The 22,093-nt window shown below is 48.4% G+C and overlaps 1 protein-coding gene across 1 annotated transcript in view; it reads right to left on the bottom strand.

The window, feature by feature from the left end:
• SGMS1 (sphingomyelin synthase 1) overlaps positions 1-22,093 on the bottom strand; it is a 90,223-nt gene that overhangs the window by 38,516 nt on the left and 29,614 nt on the right.

The raw sequence follows: 22,093 nt of genomic DNA, 5'->3' as shown, positions 1-22,093 counted from the left end.
GGCTGGGCACTGCAGAGCTGCCTGGGCAGCCCCTGCCAAGGCCTGAGCACCCTTTGCATGCAGAAATTCCTGCTGCTGGCCAAGCTGAGCCTCCCCTGGCCCAGCCTGAGGCCCTTTCCCCTTGTCCTGTCCCTGTTCCCTGGCAGCACAGCCCGACCCCCCCTGGCTGTCCCCTCCTGGCAGGGAGTTGTGCAGAGCCACAAGGTCCCCCTGAGCCTCCTTTGCTCCAGGCTGAGCCCCTTGCCAGCTCCCTCAGCCCCTCCTGGGGCTCCATTCCCCTTCCCTGGACACGCTCCAGCCCGTCCAGGTCCTTCCTGCATTGGGGACCCAGAACTGGGCACAGCCCTGGAGGTCCCTGAGCAGGGCCAGCCCATCATTGTCACGGTGTGATGTGTTCACAGAGCTTCACACCAGCAATGTAAATCTATACATCCACTTCACATATCCCAAAAAACCTTCAAAGCTTTTTTTTTTGTCTGTCCATTCAAGTAACTTGTCCTGGTCACTGACACATCAGAAAAAATGTGCTACAGGAGAATTATAAAGCTACTGTGACCTTAAAAGTGTTTGCATTAAAACACTTAGAGAAGTAATGTGAACCTTCATTATTACACGTGTAATTAAATAATAATTATTATTTCATCTGTGTTACAGCATTAAAAGCCATTACAGCTTCTTATGTGGAAGGCTCTTAATGGACAGCTGCTTTTGAAACTAAAAATATTGACGTTAATGGGGTTCTGAGAGAAACTAAAAATTCTGAAACAGCTGAGTTTAAAAGCTCTGAAGTACTATCAGAACAACTTCCAGAAGCAGCAGGCGAAGTGCTCAGGTGTGTTTGCTAACACAAAGGGAGATTCCAGAGCGCTGATGTGCTCATCAGTTCCAGCAATGAAGTTTCCCGGGAGGAATGCTGTGTCATGTAACGTGTGACTCACAGAGCAACGTCCGCAGGAAACCACTCCGCTGCCTCTCTCCCTAAAAAAAGCTCAGCCTTGCCTGCAAGTTGAACTGAGTTCCCTGAGCAGAATTCCTCCAATTTCAGCATCATGTGCTCCAGCACGTATGCAAGAGGGAAGGTGTATTTTAAACCCTGGCAGCAAACCAGAATCGTCTGGAAAATCAGCTGGAAGCTCCTCCTGCTCCTGGTTCAGCAGGGAGTGAAGAAACACCTCGTGCTGCTGTGTTTGGACACGTGGTTGTCCTTTGCCCTCGCAGCAGCAGTGTTGCAACCCGGGATGCTCTGCCTGGCTGAGCTGATCCTGGGCACTCCCAGCCCACTGCTGTTCCCTACAAACCCCCAGACACACTGGGACAGCTCTGAGGGATCACACACCATCCTTGTGTCACTCTAAAAGGGATGGCAGGAGCAGCAGTGGGATCCCTCACGATGAGGTGTCTTCACTCTGTGCCACCCGTCATCCAAGCAGCTCCTGGAGTTCTCATCTAATCTAAATGGATAAAATCCTCACTCTGCTCATCGTGTGTGCTGCCCAACCTTCTGTTCTTTTTGATTCAAGGCTGTGGTTGACCTTTAGATTCTTGGAGAAACACATGGACCGTCCCAGGGGTGGCTCTGCAGAGCTGAACACCCAGCACCTCTCCAGGGAAAACACTCTGGAATGGCAATTCCATCCAGGGCATGTGCAACCACATACCCAGGTCAAAGCAAGTATTTAACACCACTGAGGTCCCTTTTGAGCCTGGAAGAGTGAAGCTTTCCATAAAAGAGGAAAACAGAAAGGAGACACCCTTTTCAAACCCCCCACTCAACAATAAGGACGTTTTTCACAGGGCAGGGTATCATTCCCACGTGACTGCATCTCACATCCAGCACTTCCAGCTTGGGAAGTGCCACTCCTATTCCCTGATCCACTTATTCTGCCCTCCCAGAAGTCTCATCACCCAGGTGTGTTAAAGACCTCCTGTTAAAAAAGTCACCGCCTCAGAATTCCAGTTTGCTTCTGTCTCTTCCAAATCCAAAATTCCAACCCAGAAGCCTCTGTTACAGAGAGTTTCCTCACCAAACAGTGCAACGGGACACAGATTGGTGTCTCACTGATTTTTCCACCTAAAGAGTTTGCTGTTTGCCCCACATCTTGGGACAAGGCTGCTGCTATCAGATGCTCTGGCTTTGTTAAGGCCTTAGACACCATCAAGCAAAATAAACATTTCAAAACAACAAACCCCAAGCAACCAAAAATAAACCCAACCACAACCCCAAAAACAAAGCAGGAGTTAATACAGGATGATGTTTGGTGCTAAAGTTCAACAGCCGGGCTTGTGGGTGTGGAGGGGCTTTTTCCTGTTAAAGATAAATCAACCCTAGCTCCACATCCTGAGCGTTTGCTTGCGCGCCACAGCCACACCAACAGTGAAAAATCCACTCCTGGGGCTCTTCAGCAAGATGTTTGTTATCCCAAACCCCTGATCACACCTCCTGCTCCTGCCAGGCAGCAGACCCAGCACTGGGACACTCCACTCCAAGAGCGTGAAGATAAAACACCCGTTCCCATTTCATGCCAGCCTCCAGCTCCCAATTCATCTGAGCCTCCAGTTCCCAATTCATGCCAGCCTCCAGTTCCCAATTCATGCCAGCCTCCAGTTCCCAATTCATGCCAGCCTCCAGCTCCCAATTCATCTGAGCCTCCAGCTCCCAATTCATGCCAGCCTCCAGCTCCCAATTCATGCCAGCCTCCAGTTCCCAATTCATGCCAGCCTCCAGCTCCCAATTCATCTGAGCCTCCAGTTCCCAATTCATGCCAGCCTCCAGTTCCCAATTCATGCCAGCCTCCAGTTCCCAATTCATGCCAGCCTCCAGCTCCCAATTCATGCCAGCCTCCAGTTCCCAATTCATGCCAGCCTCCAGTTCCCAATTCATGCCAGCCTCCAGTTCCCAATTCATGCCAGCCTCCAGTTCCCAATTCATCTGAGCCTCCAGTTCCCAATTCATGCCAGCCTCCAGTTCCCAATTCATGCCAGCCTCCAGTTCCCAATTCATGCCAGCCTCCAGCTCCCAATTCATGCCAGCCTCCAGTTCCCTTCTCCCTAGGGAGCTGGCAGTCAATATCCAAAGGTTAAACGGCCCTGACATGCCCACCTATCCAATACCTCTGTCATTAATAAGCATGATGTGGATCAATACTCAAACACACACTTCCTCTGCCCCAAGGGCAAAGGGAACAAGTCACCAGGAGCGATAAGGAGCTGGTTGTGAGGGCTGCAGGGTGTTGTATTCCCAGTATCCCATTTCAGGGCTCTACACAGGGCTGAGCTGTGCAATTCCATCATTCCAGCTCTCATCCTCCTCCTTGTGACTACCCCGGCCACAAGTTCACCTGGCTTCTCAGGATGACCTTAATTAAGAGCTGGAAAGAACAGATTATGCTCAGGAAGCCAAAGCCATTAATCTCAAAGGCTTAAAAGGTTTTCAGGGCAAGTGTGTTTATATGTCCCCTTATCTCATCCTACAAAAAAGGGAATAGGCAGCAATGCCACCACAAGCAAAAGCTGCTTTTGGTGTCACTCAGATAAAATCTAACTGTACTTTTATCTCCACCAATGATCAAAATGCAATAAAAATTGGGCCTACTAGACCTTATTTTTATGACCTTGACTTTCAGCCCAATTTATTCTTAAAAAATGATCAAGCTCTGTGTAAGTATGAAAAATAACAGCCTGGTCCTCCTACCAGGACCATTAAAATTCTGCTTTTTGGGATATATGTCCTAAAAAAAACCAGCATTCAATGAAATCCCAACTCATATTTCTTACAGGGACACTTTTCTACAAGCACCTGAATTATGTGTCTCTCACTACAATTCCAAACAGGAACTTGAACAGGGACCTGAAGGAACTTTATCCTGCTCCCACCAAAGCCAAGTCTCAGCAGCTTTGAGCACAAAAGGCATAAAATCATGGAATGGTTTGGATTGGAAGGGACCTGGAAGTTCATCTCATTCCACCCCTGGGTTTGTAAGTTAAAGTTTAGAATTAAATATAGGATTTGATTTGAGATCTTGGAAAAGGCTTTTGAACTTAAGTATTAGAAGTGAAAATGAAGATTTATAGTTTAAAGTAGAAATATGTTAAATTAATTTTTAAAAATTTAGAGTTTTAGAATTTAAAATATAAAAAAATAAGGTAGTTACAAAAGTAAATAAGGAGATTAAAATACAGTACTGTAAGTTTATGTGCTATAACACAATTAACTAAAAAAACTTACACTATAACATAAATACATAAGACAAAATTATTTAAAATTAAGTAAAAACATAAATATCCTTATTAGCAGTGTTATTAGTAAATAACTCCTTAAAAGATCTTGTAACTAAAAGTCTTGTGACCTTCTAAACCATACTCTCAATATGAACCAAACTCACCTTTATTACCTATAAAAAAGACAAAAAAATAAACCCACATCATCAAAATCAACTCAGAAGTCCCATCTCTAACTCATTCAAAACTCCTCATAATCACACACTAATTAAACCAAACTTAAATAAACTTAAATAAACATATTATGCTGCAGCACACACAGAGCAGCTAAATCAAGCCATGGCCAAATACCTTTCCCCTGGCATTCATCATGCCTATTTTGGCTGGCATTTACTGTGCTGGCACTTGCACTTCTCTTCATGACACCAGTCACAACACACAGATTATGTTCCTGTTTTCAAACCCCGGAACACCAAAAACGCCGCTCCAGGAGCCTCTCCAGGGCTTTAAGGTCCCCTCCAACCCAAACCATGCCATGATTCTGTGATTCTGTGACACCCTGCTGCCTCCTGGCTATTCCCAGTGGATTCCCAAAGTTATCACAGAGCTGATTCCACAGGAGTTACATGGGGTAGGTGTGTATCTCAAACTGGGGACAGCACCATCCCTGCCATGCTCTCAGTCAAAGACACCCCTGGTATTTTTAAGGACCTGTAGCTACTCCCAAAGGCTGACCTCACTTGGGTACTGTTGTCCTGCACCCACGATTTCCTAGAGCAAGAATAGCTCCATTTCTCCTCCATCCACACCAAAGAGCTCCAATCCAGAACATCTCCACAGAACTTCCACTGTCTGTTGTGTTTCCTAAAAATCACTGCCAGAGGTTTTACCCCTGCAATTACAGGTCACAAAAATGCAGTTTGGTTAGGAGTTAAAAATATCTAATAGGGACTAAAACAGTGAAGGTAAATACTTCAACTTTCTAGAGAGGCAGAGTCGCTCTCTTGGCTGTTTATTTATGCTGGACTGTTATATTTGCTGAGGGATTGGCGCTTCTGCAAAAAAACAGGGCTCAAACACGCTCAGCTTCATACTGAGCACTTCAAAACCTTCGAGTGTTACTTTCTGTGTCTTCTACAGCTCACAAGCAGCAAAAAGTAGCAAATGCAGCTTCAGATGTCAGAAAATCTGGCCTTAACCAAAAGTAAATGCTCCTATTTTGCAAACTACCCTACAAACACAATACAGACCGTTCAGTTTATACCTTTATAAAACTATCAAGCAAATTCTTTATTTTAGATTCAGACCGAGCACAATAATAACAGAAAGGCTTGGGAAGTTTCAGAACCAGGGCTCTGAAGGGCTTAGAAAGCTACAGATGAGGCTAAATTCAGTTTCACTGTAAGGAAATCACTTCCACAGTGCAATCACAATATTTGGGGGGCAGGGGGGAGAAGGAAAAGCCCCTGTGCATCACCCGATGAGGGGGGCACAGCAATCCCTGAGCTGTGATGCTGTGCATGCAAGCAGCTGATGAGACAAGTCTTGCTGGATTATTAAAGAGCCATTGTCCTGAGCCTGGAGGCTTTCAGCAACTCATTTCACAGCTCCTCTCTAAAAACCACCCCAGAGTTTCACGCCTCCACCCCCCGGAATGAGAAGTTCACGGGTTTTGGGGGTGGATGTCAGTGCATTAGTCAAACAGAAAAAGGCGTTTACCTTGCCAGGCTTCCTGCCCTTGCCAGGTGATCATTTCCTCTGAGTCCCCAGGCCTCCCTTCTCCCCAGCAGGAGAAGAAAGGAATGCTTTGCTTTCTCCTGCAGCTCGGAATGCTTTCTCCTGCGGCTTTGCTTTCAGTTTGGCTCAGACAGACGGAGAGATTTCTTCCAAAGCAAACACTCCTGCAACGTCACCGCGGATATAAATAGGCAGAGGAGAAGGAGGGAGAAGCACAGCCCTTCTGGAGAGACTGCAAACACGCAAGTAAGGGAGAATATCAGACAGAAATAAAGCTTTTCTTTTCCTAAAGCTACACACACAGCCTCGACTCGGACACCACAGCCAGGCTGAAGGAGCCAAGAGAAATATTGCATGCATGCAGCCAGAGAGGGAGGTTCTCACATATGCCGGGCTCTGCCAGGAGCTGTGCTATTTCTGCTGCCACCCCGGAGCTCACACACACACGGCTGCACGTCCAAATAAACACCAGCAAAGCCACCTGCACCCACCCACCCAGGTGGGCACGCAGGAGAGCCATTGCCCAGAGAAGCTGGGCATGCCCCTGGGTCCCTGGCAGTGCCCATGGCCAGGCTGGATGGGGCTTGGAACACCCTGGGATGGTGCATCTCATCCATCTCATCTCATGTCATCTCTCTCCCCTGCCCCTGGATGAGTGGATCTCATCCTTACACAGAGACAGGAATTGGTCAGGGGTGTGAAGGTCTGGGCAGCTCTGGCTGCACTGACCATGGAGCTCAGAGCTCTCAAAGGAAGGAGCCGAGGGACAAAGCTGCACCACAGCCCTGGACTTGAGGTGAACAGGCATCATCTTCAGGGGTGTGCCTGGAGAATCCAATGGGCTTGGAGAGAAAAAGGACCCAAAAGAGCTGGCTGATAAAAAGAAAAAGGGGCCCAAAAGAGCTGGCTGAAGGACAGACCATCCCAACAAGCAGCTGGTCCAGCTGAGCGGGCAGGAGGCCCCCATGGAGGAGCACAGAGCTCCTGATCAGAGCCAAGTACAAAGAGCAGGGCAGGGGCAGCTGATCCAGGAGGAATCTGGGAACACTGATCCTGCAGGTGATCCAGGAGGAATCTCAGGAACACTGATCCTGCAGGGGAAGGTGATCCAGGAGGAATTTGGGAACACTGATCCTGCAGGGGAAGCAGGAGGAGTCTGGAAACACTGATCCTGCAGGTGATTCAGGATGAATCTCAGGAACACTGATCCTGCAGGGGCAGGAACAATCTGGGAACACTGATGGGGCAGAGATGGGGCTAAGAGAGCCAAAACACATCTGGAATTGAATCTGGCAAGGGATGTGAAGGGTGCCAGTGAGGCCAACCTTTAGTAACTGCAGGCCCCTGAGGCCAAAGGGGAAATCCAGACAAGGAAGACTTATCCTTAGTGGAAGAGGATCAGGTTGAGACCTGATGGGATGGATCCACAAGCGCTGATGGCTGCTGTCACTGTGAGGCCACACTTGATGAGCTTTGGAAACCATCTCCAGTCACCTGAAGGACAAGAGGGTGATCAGGAGTAGTCAGCATGGACATTCAGAGGGAAAAAATCCTGCTTCACCAGCCTGGCCTCCTCCTAGGATGAACCAATCCCGGTGGATGGAGGGAGTGCAGAGGATGCTGTCTGTCCTGGCTTTGGCAAGACTTTCAACACTGGCTCTTCTCACACCCTCAGATGAGCTGGCAAAGTGTGGAGCAGCCAGGAGGGCAGGGAGGTGGGTGGAAAAGGGGCCCAGCAGGGAGAGGTCAGTGCCACAAAGTCCAGCTGGAGGACAGACACTTCCCACAGGCTGATATGAGAGCCAAAATCGTTTAACCTCTTTTACTGACTGGAAGATGCACAGAGTGTGCTCTCAGCACTTTGCTGGTGACACAATAACTGGGGTGAGTGGCCAGTACACCAGAGGGTCACACTGCCACTTGGATCAACTCTAAAAGGCTGGAGCAAAGGGCAGGCAAGAGCCTCAAAGTGTTCAAACAAAGCAGAGTCCTTCCATCACCTGGGGGGGAGTGACCCCTGGAGCCAGCACAGGCTGGGGACAGCTCTGCCAAGCAGGACAGATGACAACAACTCCCAAGAGCCAGCATAAAAAGCCACCAGCTGCATGACAAGAGTGATCCTTCCCCTCCACTCAGCACAGGTGACACCATTCCTGAGGTGCTGGGCCCAGTTCTGCACTCCTCAGTGGCAAAGAGACACGGGCAGAGTCTGGCACGTGGCCCTGGACAAGCAGCTCTGGGTGACCCTGCTTGCCAAGGTGACCTTGCAGAGGTCCATGCCAGGCTCAGGCAGGCTGGGATCCTGGGAGCCTGCAGCCAGTGCCCTCTCCCAGCCTGGATATCATCTGTGATAGCCCCAGGAAGCCAGGAGCAGCACCTCAGCCTGTGTAAGGCACAGTGCCACAACGTCACAGCGCTGACAGGGCACACCCCAGCCCAGCAGAACACCTGACATGCGCCCTGTCTCACTCCTGAGGTCGAGATTCAGTTCCCAGCCCTTGCTCACTCACCTTGGCCATGGTTTGGCTCCATTTCTGCTTTCTCAATGTGACACAGGGGTCAGAGACAAATGAACAAACCAGGCAGGAGGTGTTTCATCACTCCCATTCCATAAAGGTCCCTTACAATCTCCCATCTCATTCCACCCCATCTCCCTCGAGTTTTGCTTCCCTTTTGCCTTTTTTTTTTTCCTCAAACATCACCACTGGGATGAATGCTTTAAAAAAGTCCTCAGCCCCACAGATGCTCTGTTACACCTCTAAAACCAGAGGATGATTATCCTCTATTAGAATAAAGCAAGAAGAGTCAGACATGGGTATCATTTAGGTTTACAGGCCAAAATCTTCATTAACTTAGCAGGTAACTACTTCTTGCTGGTGTAAAACAACAGAAATGCTAAAGTTTTTTATTTGAGGGCCAAGAGATAAAATAAAGTTGTAATTTCTTTAAATCTCCAACATTCCCTGTTCCCACAACTGGAAGCGGTTTGGCAAAAATAGAGGCCAAGTGAGAGCCATCAGCAACAGAGGAAAGTACAAAATTGATCTTAAAATTATCAATATTTCACCCTAAAAAGGAGGGGGACAGGGAAGACTCCATGCAATCTCCAGGTTTTTGTCCAAAAGCTCCCAATAAAACGTGTTTCTGTCTAACTGTCAGTGCATTTGCCTTGCCTGCTTCTCAGTTTAGCACACCTCCTCCTCCTCCTTCTCCTCTCTTTGCAAATACACTGAGGGCAGAGCAGGGACAGGGAGAGCCCAGCTGGGCTCTGCTGTGGTGGCAGCTGGCACAGCTGGGACCAGGGCACTCGAGGTCTCTTCACACAGCAAAAAAAAAAAAAAAAAAAAAAAAAAAAAAAAAAAGAAAAAAAAAAGAAAAAAAAAAAAAAAAAAAGGCACCAGTGCAGTTTTAAACTGACTCCCTGCAAGCATTGGCTCACCGGGATTTCTTCTTGCCATGGGTGTTGTCCCTGTGTTAGCCTGGTGTCACCAAACCCAGATGCCCCATGTTGCAAGGGACTTTTGGGGTCAGCTGGCGCAATCCCTGCCCCAAGCTGGTGCATTTTCTGCCAGGGTCTATGGCCCTAAGCCATACCATGGTTCCATCCAGGAGCTTGGGAAGGTTTTTATGGATTGTTCCTCTTGTGGCTACCAGCTGGATTCTAGTATAACACAAAAGGTTGGGCTGGGAAGTGTCTGAGAGCAGCCCTGGGGGTGCTGGGGGTGAGAGCTGGGAGCCAGAACCCCCCCGTGCCCTGGGCTGAGCCCCAGCGTGGGCAGCAGGGCAGGGGGGGATTCTGCCCCTGTGCCCCTGGGCTCAGGTGAGACCCCACCTGCAGAGCTGCCCCAGCCCTGGGCCCAGCACAGGAGGGACCTGGAGCTGCTGCAGAGAGCCCAGGGGAGGCACCAGCATGGGCAGAGGGATGGAGCAGCTCTGCTGGGAGGAAAGGCTGGCACAGCTGGGGCTGCTCACCTGGACAGGAGAAGCTTTGGGGTGACCAAACTGTGGCCTGAAGGAGCTGCAGGAAACATGGAGAGAGATCCTTTAGAAGATGGAATCCCCCCCCTTTAGAAGGGGAATGGCTTCCCAGTGCCAGAGGGCAGGGCTGGATGGGATATTGGGAATTAGGAATTGTTCCCTGGCAGGGTGGGCAGGCCCTGGCACAGCTGGGGCTGCCCCTGGATCCCTGGCAGTGCCCAAGGCCAGGCTGGACTTGGGGCTTGGAGCAGCCTGGGATGGCTGAAGGTGTCCCTGCCCATGGCAGGGGTGGAATGAGATGGGATTTAGGGTCCCTTTTAACTCTTCTGGGATCCCTTGAGTAGGTGCACCAAGAGGCAGCCCCAGAACAACAGACACTGCCTGCAAAGATCTGCACAGGGGCTCAGGTTCTCAGCTCACAGTTTCATCTTTGCAGTTCCTGCAGCTGTGAACACAAAGACCAGACCAGCACCTCCAAATATCAAAGCAGCTCCTCCTGGGGAGGCTGAGGACTTGCCTTACACTTGTGGCACTCAGGACACACAACAATTCCCATTTATACAGGACTCTTCTCTTGGGCAGCACGAGCTACTGTTCCATACTGAATCAAACCCCATAAAGCAGAACCAGCTAAACACAGAAAGAACAACTCTGGACTTGCAAGGGAAAAGAGAGGCTGCTAATTACAGCCCAGCTCAGCTCCTCACTGCCAGCAAAGCATCACCAGCCCTGTCTCTGGGTTACCCTGCTCCTCTGCAAGAGTCCCAGCTGGAAGGTACCAGGAGGCTGTAGCTGGCACTGAAACCCAGAGCAAAGCAAAGCAGTGGGGAATCAGGGATGCTGCATGTCCTGCACATTGCTGTGAGATCCACCCCAAGGGTCCTAGCATGCTGCTGGCAGAGAAAGGAACATATGGCCAAAGTTTCAGGGAACCAGAGAAATAAAAACACAGGCACACACACACATGAAGAGAACTAATTATATATGGAAATTGCACATCAGTCCAGAGTGAGCCAGGACTCCATCCTGCCCCAAAGCAGCAGATCTGGAGCCTGGGGATCACCTGAGGCAGCTACACAGCCAAGATGTATTTTTGGAATGGTCCTGAACCCAAAAAGCAGGAACTGAAGCACAGGGAACATCCCGACACCCACACTGAGGGCATGGATGGGGACCAACCACAAAACCAACACAGCACAGCCAGGTTTCCATCACAGACTCACCCAAACAGAGTTTAGGATCATTCACCTGGTGACAAAAGGAACAGTATTCCTTCCCCAAACACACTGTGTAACAGGGCAGTGTGACAGAGATGGACACAGCAGCTCTCCCTCCTGCCTAGGAAATGCCGCAGGACTTTGTGTGGTCAGTATGTTACAAATTCAGAAAGATTTTGGCACAAAAGACCTCCATGATTCATTAAACACTTGCAATACCAAGATATTCCCCCTCCAAGTCACTGCCCTTGCTTAGTTGCTCTGGCTGCTATGAATGTGACCCTTTGTTTATACAGCAAAAGGCTGGTTTTGGTACACTACTAAATAAAGGAAAATTCAAGCTTCCACATCCATCATGCAGCTCTAAAATAAAACAGGAAAAAACTCACTTTGTCTTCAGCATCCCAAAATGGACCAAGCTTTCCAGGGCTTTCAGTTCTAAATGAAAGCTGACCGTAGAAAATTCCCTTGTAAATGTTTATTATTCTAATTTTAACCTCTGGACATTTTTAAGGCCAATAAAAAAAAACAAGATCAAAACCCAAGAGAGCAAATAATCCACACAGGGATTCTCTCCTGCCTGTGCTGGTTCAAAAGTCATTCTGAGATTTAGGGGATATTTTTATTTTTAAACCTGTGTTTAATTTCTTGTACTGGAAGCATTAAATCCCACCACAATGTCAGATCAAAACAAGTCCCTTAGAAAGGAAGGGAGAAGGATTCCCATGGGAAAACACCCCACAGAACCCACTGGGCAGCAGAAACCCCTTTTTAATTTGTCTTTTCAAGGTGAAAGGAACTCAAGGAACACCTTGTGCCAATACACTCTGGGTAAGCACTTCCCCAGGCTCTGCTGGACCCTGCAGAGCTCTTTCATCCATCCAAACTCTCCACAAGTGTTCAAAACATTTCTCTCAAGCCTTAATAACACCTTTGTGCATCCAAACCAGATCCACTGTCATGGTTCCACAATAATTTTCATGCCCAGATCCACTCCTTTGGCTTCCACCAGGAGACCACAAAATCCTTGTGGATTTTGGACCAAGAGTGGGATTTTGGACAAGAGTGAGAGCAGCCAGACACTGTGTCACCTGCAGAGGCTCATCACAGTGACACAGGGACCACAGGCAGCCCGAAATCTCCAGGCAGAAGCACAAATGCAGATCTCCAGGACAGCAGCTCTGTTCTTCTTTTATTCTCCTGCCCACAAAGGTTATCCCTTAGGTGCAAGCAGACACCCTGCAGTGTGTTTTGGAGAGTTACTAAGAGGAGAAAAAAACAAACAACCAAATAACAAAAGCCAAAATTGGGCTGCTGGGGTGAGCAGCTGCCTGCAGGGACAAACTTCACTTGCAGACAGCCCCATGTTGGTGCCAAAAGGCTTTCCCCAATCATTCTGACCTCTGTTCCTGGCCCAGCCTCGTCCAAAAAAAGCAGTGGGAAGCACTATGCCTGTGTCTCACAATCCTGGCTGTATTATAGCCTTCAGCCTTCTTCCATGCGATCATCAATCCAAGTAACAAATCCATAATTTAGCTGGTTTGCTTCCCTGCCCACCCCACAAGCTCACCACACACTGCTGGGACTCCCATAAACTGAAAAATGCCCCTTCCTACAGCTTTGGTGGCCAGTGGCCCTCAGTTGGATCTGCTGCTTGTTTTGTTCCACCTGCTATGGCACTTGGCATTTCCTTGTCAAATACAAGCTGAATTTCCCTACTCCAAGTCTATTCCAGAGTGCACATGAAGGCAAAGTGGAGATGGCCCTTGACCTACAGATGAGAAAAGTCACTTCTCTCTGGGGGTATCATCCCTCCTGCCTGTCCAAAGACATCCTCTGGACACCTCACTTTGTATCTGTGCTGCCCCAAACCCTTGTCCTCCCTCTGTGTCACAGTTGCAGTTTGATTCCTGAGCGCCTTGTTGGGCTTTGTTTGGAGGGTTCTCCCCCTCCTTGTTTATTTTAATCCATAAACCTACACACCCATAGCTCCAAAAATAGGAAGTCACAGCAGAAAAAAGGCCTCCAACACAGCAAAAAAAAACCCCTTAAGCACATCATCAATACAAAAGCACTTTCAAACATAGAAATTCAAAATCTCAACAGCACCAAGCAAGAGCAATAATGAATTTTTTTTAAATGAGCCCAGGTGAATAGACAGGATGCCAGTGAAGTGACTTGTGTGACAAGTCACAGCTGTTTGTTGGGGAAAAAGGTGTCACAGCTGCTCTCAACACTTCTGATTCAGCTCCTCCCTTTAGTTCCAGATCCCTGCATTAACTGAGCTGGCCACATATCACAGTTCTCCCCCATCTCCAGCTTTTCTGTCCCTGCAACCTCTGTCTCACACCACAGCTCTGAGACATTTAGCAGTGTCACAGCAGTGCTTTGCATGTGATAACACGGAGGAAAGAGCTTTTGTAGGCCATTCCAAGGGCAAGAATCAGCAGGAAAAGGCCACTGCAGGCAGCTTATGAAACACTGATTACAAGAGGAGCAGGGTCCTGGACGTGAAAGGCAACAGCCAGCCAAGTTTTCTTTGGGGAAAAGGAAAAAACCTGACATCAAGACAGCTCAAAGTTTTTAAATCTTACCCAGATGAAGGTAATTATCTCCTTATTAAATATTTCACACTTACAACGGTTACAGTGGCAAACCTCTGGATTCAGGGTAACCATCCTGTGACATGCACCCAAACTGCAGAATCATGGAGTGGTTTGGGTTGGAGGAGACCTTAACCTGCCAATCCTCTGCCACACAAGCAATCAGTAATTAAATAACAGGCCAAGGACTTTTCCTAAGCAATTTATGCTTAAATCATCACAGACTGTGCAGAAGACACAGGGAAAAAAATTAAAATTATGAGTTAATGTAGTCATGCTGCTTCCTGCTGCACACAGGCTTGTTTTTTTCCTGCAATTACAGAGGAGGGATTTTTTTTCCAGCACCACTTTCAGCTGCCACAAGCAGGCTATTGTTTGGATTTAGCCAGGCAGCAGCAGTCCCCATGCAAACCCAGGGCAGCAGGATGGACTGCCTGGAACTGAAACACAACAGAAGGGATTCAGTCCTGTGAGGATGAGAAGAGAGATTTGTATTAAATACCTGCTTGGAGCAAAGCCAGAGGAAGCACATCAAAGGAATCCTGGGATACTTCCCAACATCCAGGTGCTCACAGGGATGTTGTGCATCAGGTGACAGCTCAGCAGCCTCTTCCCAGCACACATCTCCCAGCTCAAATCCAGGCAGCCCCAAACTGCTCAGGCTACATCTCTGCCTCCTCCCCCGCACACCAGGGCATCCTCTGCCATTGAAGAAGTGATTCCCCAGCCCTTGGACACTCCAGAATGATTCATCTGGGTGCACTGGTGCCTTCACTCTGAAAACTCCTGCTCGTCCCCGGCGGAGCGCTGAAATGCTGTGAGCTCACTTGTAGCTGTGGCAACAGAAATGCAAATCCTGCCACACTGAAAAACTTCCCCACCGACTCCTCCACTACACGGGGACTATGTGTGAGCAAAATCAGTTTTTTCTTCTTCCTCCCTGAGGATAAATTGGGTTTGTGAAAGCTGTGCCCTAAAGCAGAAATCCAATTGGCAGGGCAGAGTTAAACCAGACACATGTTGCTATAGCTGTGCTTCAGTGCACACAGAAAACAGGCACAGAAGAGTTTGGAAACAGGGTACAAAACCAGGTTTGAGGTCTCTCCTCAGTGTTTACACCTGGTGAGGAGCTACTCCATTTGCAGCCTCAGCAAACACCATGGCTGGTTTAATACAATAAAGTTACAGTGGATATAAGACAGAGAGGAGAAAATGGCTTTAAAGTTAGTTGTTCCCTGGCAGGGTGGGCAGGCCCTGGCACAGGTGCCCAGAGCAGCTGGGGCTGCCCCTGGATCCCTGGCAGTGCCCAAGGCCAGGCTGGATGGGGCTTGGAGCAACCTGGGACAGTGGAAAGTGTCCCAGCCCATGGCAGGGGTGGATAAGATGGGCTTTAAGTTCCCTTCCAACCCAAACCATTTTATAATTCTATAATTAAAAGATCCATTTTTCAAAAAGAATCAGAAGTCTAAAAAATATCAGCATATCTGGATGCAAAACCATGAGCTTTTCTTGGGGGATAAATAGGATATTTCTAACAAAAATGCAGGCAGTAACTGCATACAGCAACCAGAGGTTAAAAACAACTGATGGGGGTGGTGAAGAAAGAGGGAAAAAAAACCAAAAACAAAGAGCAAGCCTCACCTAACAAGTTTCCAGCAGCAAAACCTGTGTGAACTGCCAGACCCAGATTGCAAATTTAGGTGACAACTGTGAATCTTTGGTGAGAATTGTACCTCACTCACAGGGTATCAACCTGTGGTTTGCAGAAACTTCTCAGACAAGCTTCAATATCCTGAATGGCAAACAAGGAGTAAACTCCCACCGATGCTTCCTGCATGTTGAGAAGTTTGGGTGGGGAACTGGGAGATTTCTGGGCTCAGTGTTGGTTTGGTGCCTTGTGCTTTGTGGTGCTCTTTGTTCCCCTTTCAATTTGGGTTACTGAGTGCAAAGCGTTTGCAGGGAGTGCAAACCCTGCAACCTCAGCTTCACCTGTGAGTGAGCAGAGGCAGTGTAATCCCACAGGCAGGTTATTCCATCTGGGAGCAAAGCAAAGGAGCTAAAAGCAGAGGAAAAGCAGAGTTACCATGGGATACCAGGATGCGTCACTTCTCTTGGCTCTCCTGGCGCCACGTGACGCCTCAGCCGCCAGCGAAGAACTCGGCAGATGGGACAGGGGGAAAAATATTAAAAGGTCCCTAGATTATAGCAAAGTTTAGGCTTTAACATCTACTGCTTATGGCTACAGAAATAGAGGCAACAATATTTATCTACAAACCAAGCTATCTGTCTATAAATCTATGGCCACGGAGCAGTAAATACACGCTTTCCCTTCCAGCAGTCATCACCATCTACACTTTTCAGTTCCCTACAGCAAATTTAGTTCAGGCACATGCAGAAATAGCACCCCTGCCATCTCAGAGAGAACTATCACTTGCCTTTCAGAGCAGGCAAAGCAGGTCAGTAGTTTCCACCTCGCTCATAAATACAGAAGCAGCCACTTGACAGCAACAGACACGAGCAGTCAGAGTTCAAGAGGGATCAGAAAAGGGATGAATCACTTGGAATTTACTCTCCAGGTTATCACACAGGTCATCAAGCTCATGCCTTGGGCTGGAGCCCTGTGAACCAAGAGTTTCTTTCTATTTTCAAGGTATGGTTGTTGAGCATGCGTGTGCAGCACATCAGTGACCCCACACACGCTCCCCCACACTTGGGTTTCTACCCTGCTCAGACCAGGATTAATTCCCAAACAGCTCCTGCTCCAAGTCTTTCTTCTCTGCACAAAACCCTAGAGCAGTCCAGTGTTTGAGGATTTCTCCCCTCCTTTTACAGCAGCCAGTTTCTTTCTAAGCAGATCAAAACAGCTCTGATTCAAAGGACATTATTCCAACTCCATCCTCCTCCACCTCCCAAAGCCTCCTGACACCCACACGCTGCTGAACGTCAACATCTCCAGGGAAATTCAGTCCTTGCAGATGGCACCAAGCAGCCCCCTGGGTGTGGTAAAAAGCTCTGTGCACATGAGGAACCTTCACCCTCCCTGGGTGAAGGTGCAACCCCAGCCTTCCAGCTCTACCCAAACATTGCAACAGGCTGGGAGTGGAGTGTGCAGGGAGCCTCCAGTGCAGCAGGGTAACCTGAGCATCACCCCAGCAGCAGCTGGCACGCTGCCACCCCAACCCACCCGCTCCCAGCACACTCCAGACTGCAGGATTTTGGGAAAGGAGCACAGCCCAACCAGCCAAGACAGCTGCTGCTATCATCTGCTCCTGAACACCAGCTTTCTATCACCTGAATCACTTGCTATTCCTGCTTGCCTGTTTCCCATTACCCACCAAAAGTAGGAAATAACCTGGAAGCCAAGAAATCCCACATTTCATCTGCTACTCCAGGTTACACAGCTACACAACAACTGGGTGTTATTTCTGACCTGCTTACAAAAGGAAGTTTCAGGTTTCTGAAACAAAAAGTTTAACACAGACAGTGATACCTTTTACAACAAGGGGCTGGGGCAGAGCTGGGTGCACACAATGGGAAGTGACACCAGGTGCCCATTGAGCTCCTGCAGCCTCACACACCCTGGGATTCCTCCCAACTCTGCTCCAATAACTGTTCCCTGAGCCAGGAGACACTGTTTGCAATAGCTTTTAATAGGATGGGTTTTATCCAGCCTCCTTTGAACCCCTCACCTTCCAGCAACATCCTGGCCACTAGGAATACCACACCACCAAAAGAAAAGCTCTCCCTTTTATAAGCTCGTTGCTGCCTTCCTTGTTGTTTTGTTTTTTGGATTTTTTTTTGTTTTGTTTTGTTTTTTTTTTGGTTTTTTGGGTTTTTTTGAGTGAGGAAGGCCTGGAAGATGCAAAGCTCCCAATGTGTTTAACATTCCTCTCCTTGCTTCTTCCCCTCACCATCGTTTCTGCTCCATGCTAAAGAGACAAAGTTTATTTATCTCCTTTTCTACAACAGCTGTTCCATGCCTTTGATCACCTTCATCATCCTTTGCTGAACCTTTTTCTTTTTGGAAATAGAGGATTCAGGACATGCAGAATCATGGAGAAAAAGGTCATTTTAAAAATTATTTTTTACAGTAGCTTGTTCTGTTATCTACTCCTTCCCTAATAATATTTATGCATTTACTACTTTGACTTTGCAGCTATTTGCAGTGAAAAAAGCTCCCAATTCAGAAAAATAGCCTCCCAAGAGCAGAACAAAACCCCAAACTAATAAAGCTTTTGATTTTTCTGCCAGTGTTGCAGAAAACAAGCATTAGGCTTCAGAGACAGGAAAGAGCCTGCAAAATGCAGTAACCTCTCGATATCTTGGAAACAGAAGCTTCCAAAATTTTTCTTAAACCAGAGCAGCAGAGCAAGGAATTAACCACATCCCTGGCTGTGCATGTGCCTTCCTCCCCCTCAGCTGAAGATGGTTTCTGGTAATAAAACATCAAATAAATACACATACCTAGGTCACCTACATTTATTATTTCCTCATGCAGCACCAGCAAAGTGACCCCTAAGGAGGTGCACAGAAAACGACCTGGATTTTTATGAGTAACCAATTGCTGCTCTCCAGCCTCACTGACCTTGCAGCACACACCTGATTCCTGCTCAGCACACCTGGGTTTCCTCTTTTCTTTTCATGTGCACAGTGCCCACAGTTCTGTGTCATTAATATTCACACTACACCCAGGGGAGAGCTGTAGCCTCAAACTCCTGCTGGGACACAAATATTTTTTTTTTGCCTGTTTTCAGCATCTCAAACTCACAGGATGACAACACAGGATTGCTTTGAAGTGTCCATTTTCACCCCACCTCAAATTACCACAGAGAAGCAGATCCTGGCTGAGTATCAGAATTCTCCAGATAAAACTTAACAACCAGTGCATCAACATGGAAACAATGGGTGGGTTTTTGGAAACAAACAGAGAAGAGCTTCAGATTTAGCAAGACTTTTACAAGGATGGTGCCTCTTGCACAAGCAAGAAGCAGAAGGACTCAAAACAAAAACTTGCTGGTTTATTAAGCTCACTTATCTAAGTTTTTAGAGTTGCTTTTTGCAAGGCTGTGGTGTAAAAATAAAGCTGCTCCTTGGGACAATTTGTCAGGTACTCCTACTGCACAGTTTTGAATGCTGGAACACAAAGGAAGGATGAGAACAGGGATTTCACTGAAATGACCATCTAGAACGCCCCCTTGAGAAAAAAGAGAATAAACAGGTCCACAAAAAATAGACTCTCTTAGATATTCTGATGTCTCAGGTTTTAGCTGTTATATTTTTCAGATTCTGTGCTGCTTTAGTGTGTGGGTCTGAGCTTCATATTAAGGGATGGTGAGCTCTGTGCAGAGAGTTGCTAGATAAAATTCCTTCTCTAGCTGGGCACCAAGGACAAACACCCAAATCTCAGGCCCAAGAGCACAAACAACGTGGGCTGAAGAGAGAAAAACAAGGATGGGACTGCATAACCTAAAGCTGGAATTGGACAATTAACTCCAATATGCAAATGGAGCAGAACTGATCAAAGTGACAGACCCCTGACCGGGTGTCCATTTTGTGCCCATTTTGGTTCACCTTGGGTGCAGCCCTGGCTGGGCTCTTGTGCTGCCCAAGGTGGATCCATGGAGGAGATCCTTTTAATAAATCCCTGCTTTATTCTTTAGCTCTGTCTGGCCTCTGTTCTAGGGCGGCCTTCTCAAGGCATCAACTCCACATGGAATTTCAGGAGGAATTTCTGCATGGAAAGGGTGCTCAGGCCTTGGCAGGGGCTGCCCAGGCAGCTTTGCAGTGCCCAGCCCTGCAGGTGTCCCAGGAAGGGCTGGAGGTGGCACTCAGTGCCCTGGGCTGGGGACAAGGTGGGCCCTGGGCACAGCTGGGACTGGATGATCCCAGGGGTCTTTCCAGCCCTAATGATTTTATGAGTCCATAAATTTCAGGTTTCAAGAGAGTTTTCCCTTGTAAAATTCACACCACATATCTGTGGGCTGTGAAACAGCATTCCTCTGCTGGGGGCCACTCCTCAGGTTGTTGGGTGCTCTGTCCCATTCTTTTTCCAGGATGTCACCTCTCTCCAGACCACCTCTCCATCCCATTTTCCCTCTGTACAGGGACACCTTCCTGCCCTGCCCATGTCCTCAGAGGTTCTGAGCACAGAACTCATGTGCTGGCTTTGAGCAACCCTCACAAAGCACCAACACAGCCTTGTGCTGAGCATTACTGGAGTGTAAGAAAAATCATTTAGAGAAGCAGCAGCTACAAGAGAGCTCCTTGCTTTATCTCCTCTGTAAACAGCTTTTAAACTGCCAGCTACAGCTAGGAGCTGGAGACAGAGGAGACATCCCTGCAGCTGCTGACAGGTGAGTTTATTGGAGCCTCAGCACAAGCATTTCAAGATGAAAGAGCACGAGGAGGGTGCTGAAAGACAACTGACAGCTTGAGGAGTACGCACTGGTTTTCAAATTGTTTCTGTGATGTAGGGTAATGCTTGTGATCACAGCATTCACCGGGAATTAGATCATCCATTTAGCAGCAAGTTTGCCTGATCAACTGTCTGGGGACTTCAAACACATCAGCAAAACTGCAGAGCTGGAGACACTGCCTTGGTATTGAGCTGCCTTCCCTGAGAAGCTTCACAGAGACCAAAACACAGCGGGGGAAAGGCTAACAAAGCATCCAGAGCAAGTTGGGGGCTGCCCCTGAGTTTGGGAAGCAGCACCTGGATTTTTATCAGTAACCAATGCCCAGGCAGGGCACTCCTGCTGGCACAGAGCACCAGGGCCTGGGGCAGGAGCAGACACAAGGAACTCATCCTCAGCTCACCTGGATCAGCACCAGCACCCACAAAACACCTGGAGCCACCCCAGATGTCAACATATCCTAATAATGACACAGCCTGTGTGCAAAGCCTGTCCCCCACCTTTCTGCCCTTCTGGATGTGCCACACACAGCTCAGGGAGCTCCCCAGCTTTCCAAGAAACTCCTAGCACAGCTTGGGGAATTTGGTGATGTGTCAGTGTCTGGAGATGGCTGTGAGGATGCTCCACAATGCAGGGAGCATGCTCTGGACAAGAGAATATTTAAACCTGCGTGGATGTAGCAGGGATGCTCAAACGATGCACACATCATTTGAACAGCTGGGACAGTCACACAGGACTCTGGTGACAGAGCAGACACCCTGTGCTGGCACTACAAAATCCCCTGGTATGTTCATATAAAATATTTCACCCACCCTTCACTGTGTATTGATCCCTGCACAGCAAAATATGTCAGATGTAACTTTTTGTCTTCTTAAGCAGTACAGGAAAATCTGTCAAACAGCTGCTGACAGCCTGGCACTGCTCCCTGGGAATGGGGACAGCAGAGGCAGGGCAGCACAGGCCAGGGAAAACCCTTCCATTTCCATGCATCTTGCAAACACAGAGAGAAACATTTAAGGAGTGAACTGAAACAAAGCATCTTGTGCAAGGATCCCAATAACTGTGTTATCTGCTGAACAAAAAACTGCAAAACCGTGGAGACATTTTAAACAAGTGCATCTGTCATTAAGATAATGACCAAGTGAGTCAGTGCTTATCCAGTAAGAGATATTTAAAAGAATCACGGGAAAGTTTGGGTGGGAAAGGAGCTTAAAGCTCATCTCATCCCCTCCCTGCCATGTCAGGGACACCTTCCACTGTCCCAGGCTGCTCCAAGCCCCAAAGTCTAGCCTGGCCTTGGGCACTGCCAGGGATCCAGGGGCAGCCCCAGCTGCTCTGGGCACCCTGTGCCAGGGCCTGCCCACCCTGCCAGGGAACAATTCCTAATTCCCAATATCCCATCCAGCCCTGCCCTCTGGCACTGGAAAGCCATTCCCTGTGTCCTATCACCTTGTACAGAGTCTCTCTCCATCTTTCCCATCAGCTCCTCCAGGCCACAGTTTGGTCACCCCAAAGCTTCTCCTGCCCAGGTGAGCAGCCCCAGCTGTGCCAGCCTTTCCTCCCAGCAGAGCTGCTCCATCCCTCTGCCCATGCTGGTGCCTCCCCTGGGCTCTCTGCAGCAGCTCCAGGTCCCTCCTGTGCTGGGCCAGCTCTGCAGGTGGGGTCTCACCTGAGCACAGGGCACAGAGTTTAATTCAACACAGGAGCAGAGCCTGTTCCACCCATCCAAGGACTGAGGGGAAACAACTGATTAACACCCCAGCTCTCCCAAAAGGCACAAACCCAGGGGTGCTGCCCTCAGCCTGCGGCTCCGGAGTGCAGAGCAAGAGGCACCTTCAATCCCTCAGCGTGGTTTGAATCCAGCTCTGCTGATTGCAAAGAAAGCAGAGAGCAAAACAAGATTAGAGCTCAGCGAGACAGCGTGCCC

Source organism: Camarhynchus parvulus, chromosome 6 (assembly GCF_901933205.1).
Source record: "Camarhynchus parvulus chromosome 6, STF_HiC, whole genome shotgun sequence".
Classification (NCBI taxonomy): Eukaryota; Metazoa; Chordata; class Aves; order Passeriformes; family Thraupidae; genus Camarhynchus; species Camarhynchus parvulus.
This window is presented reverse-complemented; position numbering and strand designations above follow the sequence as displayed.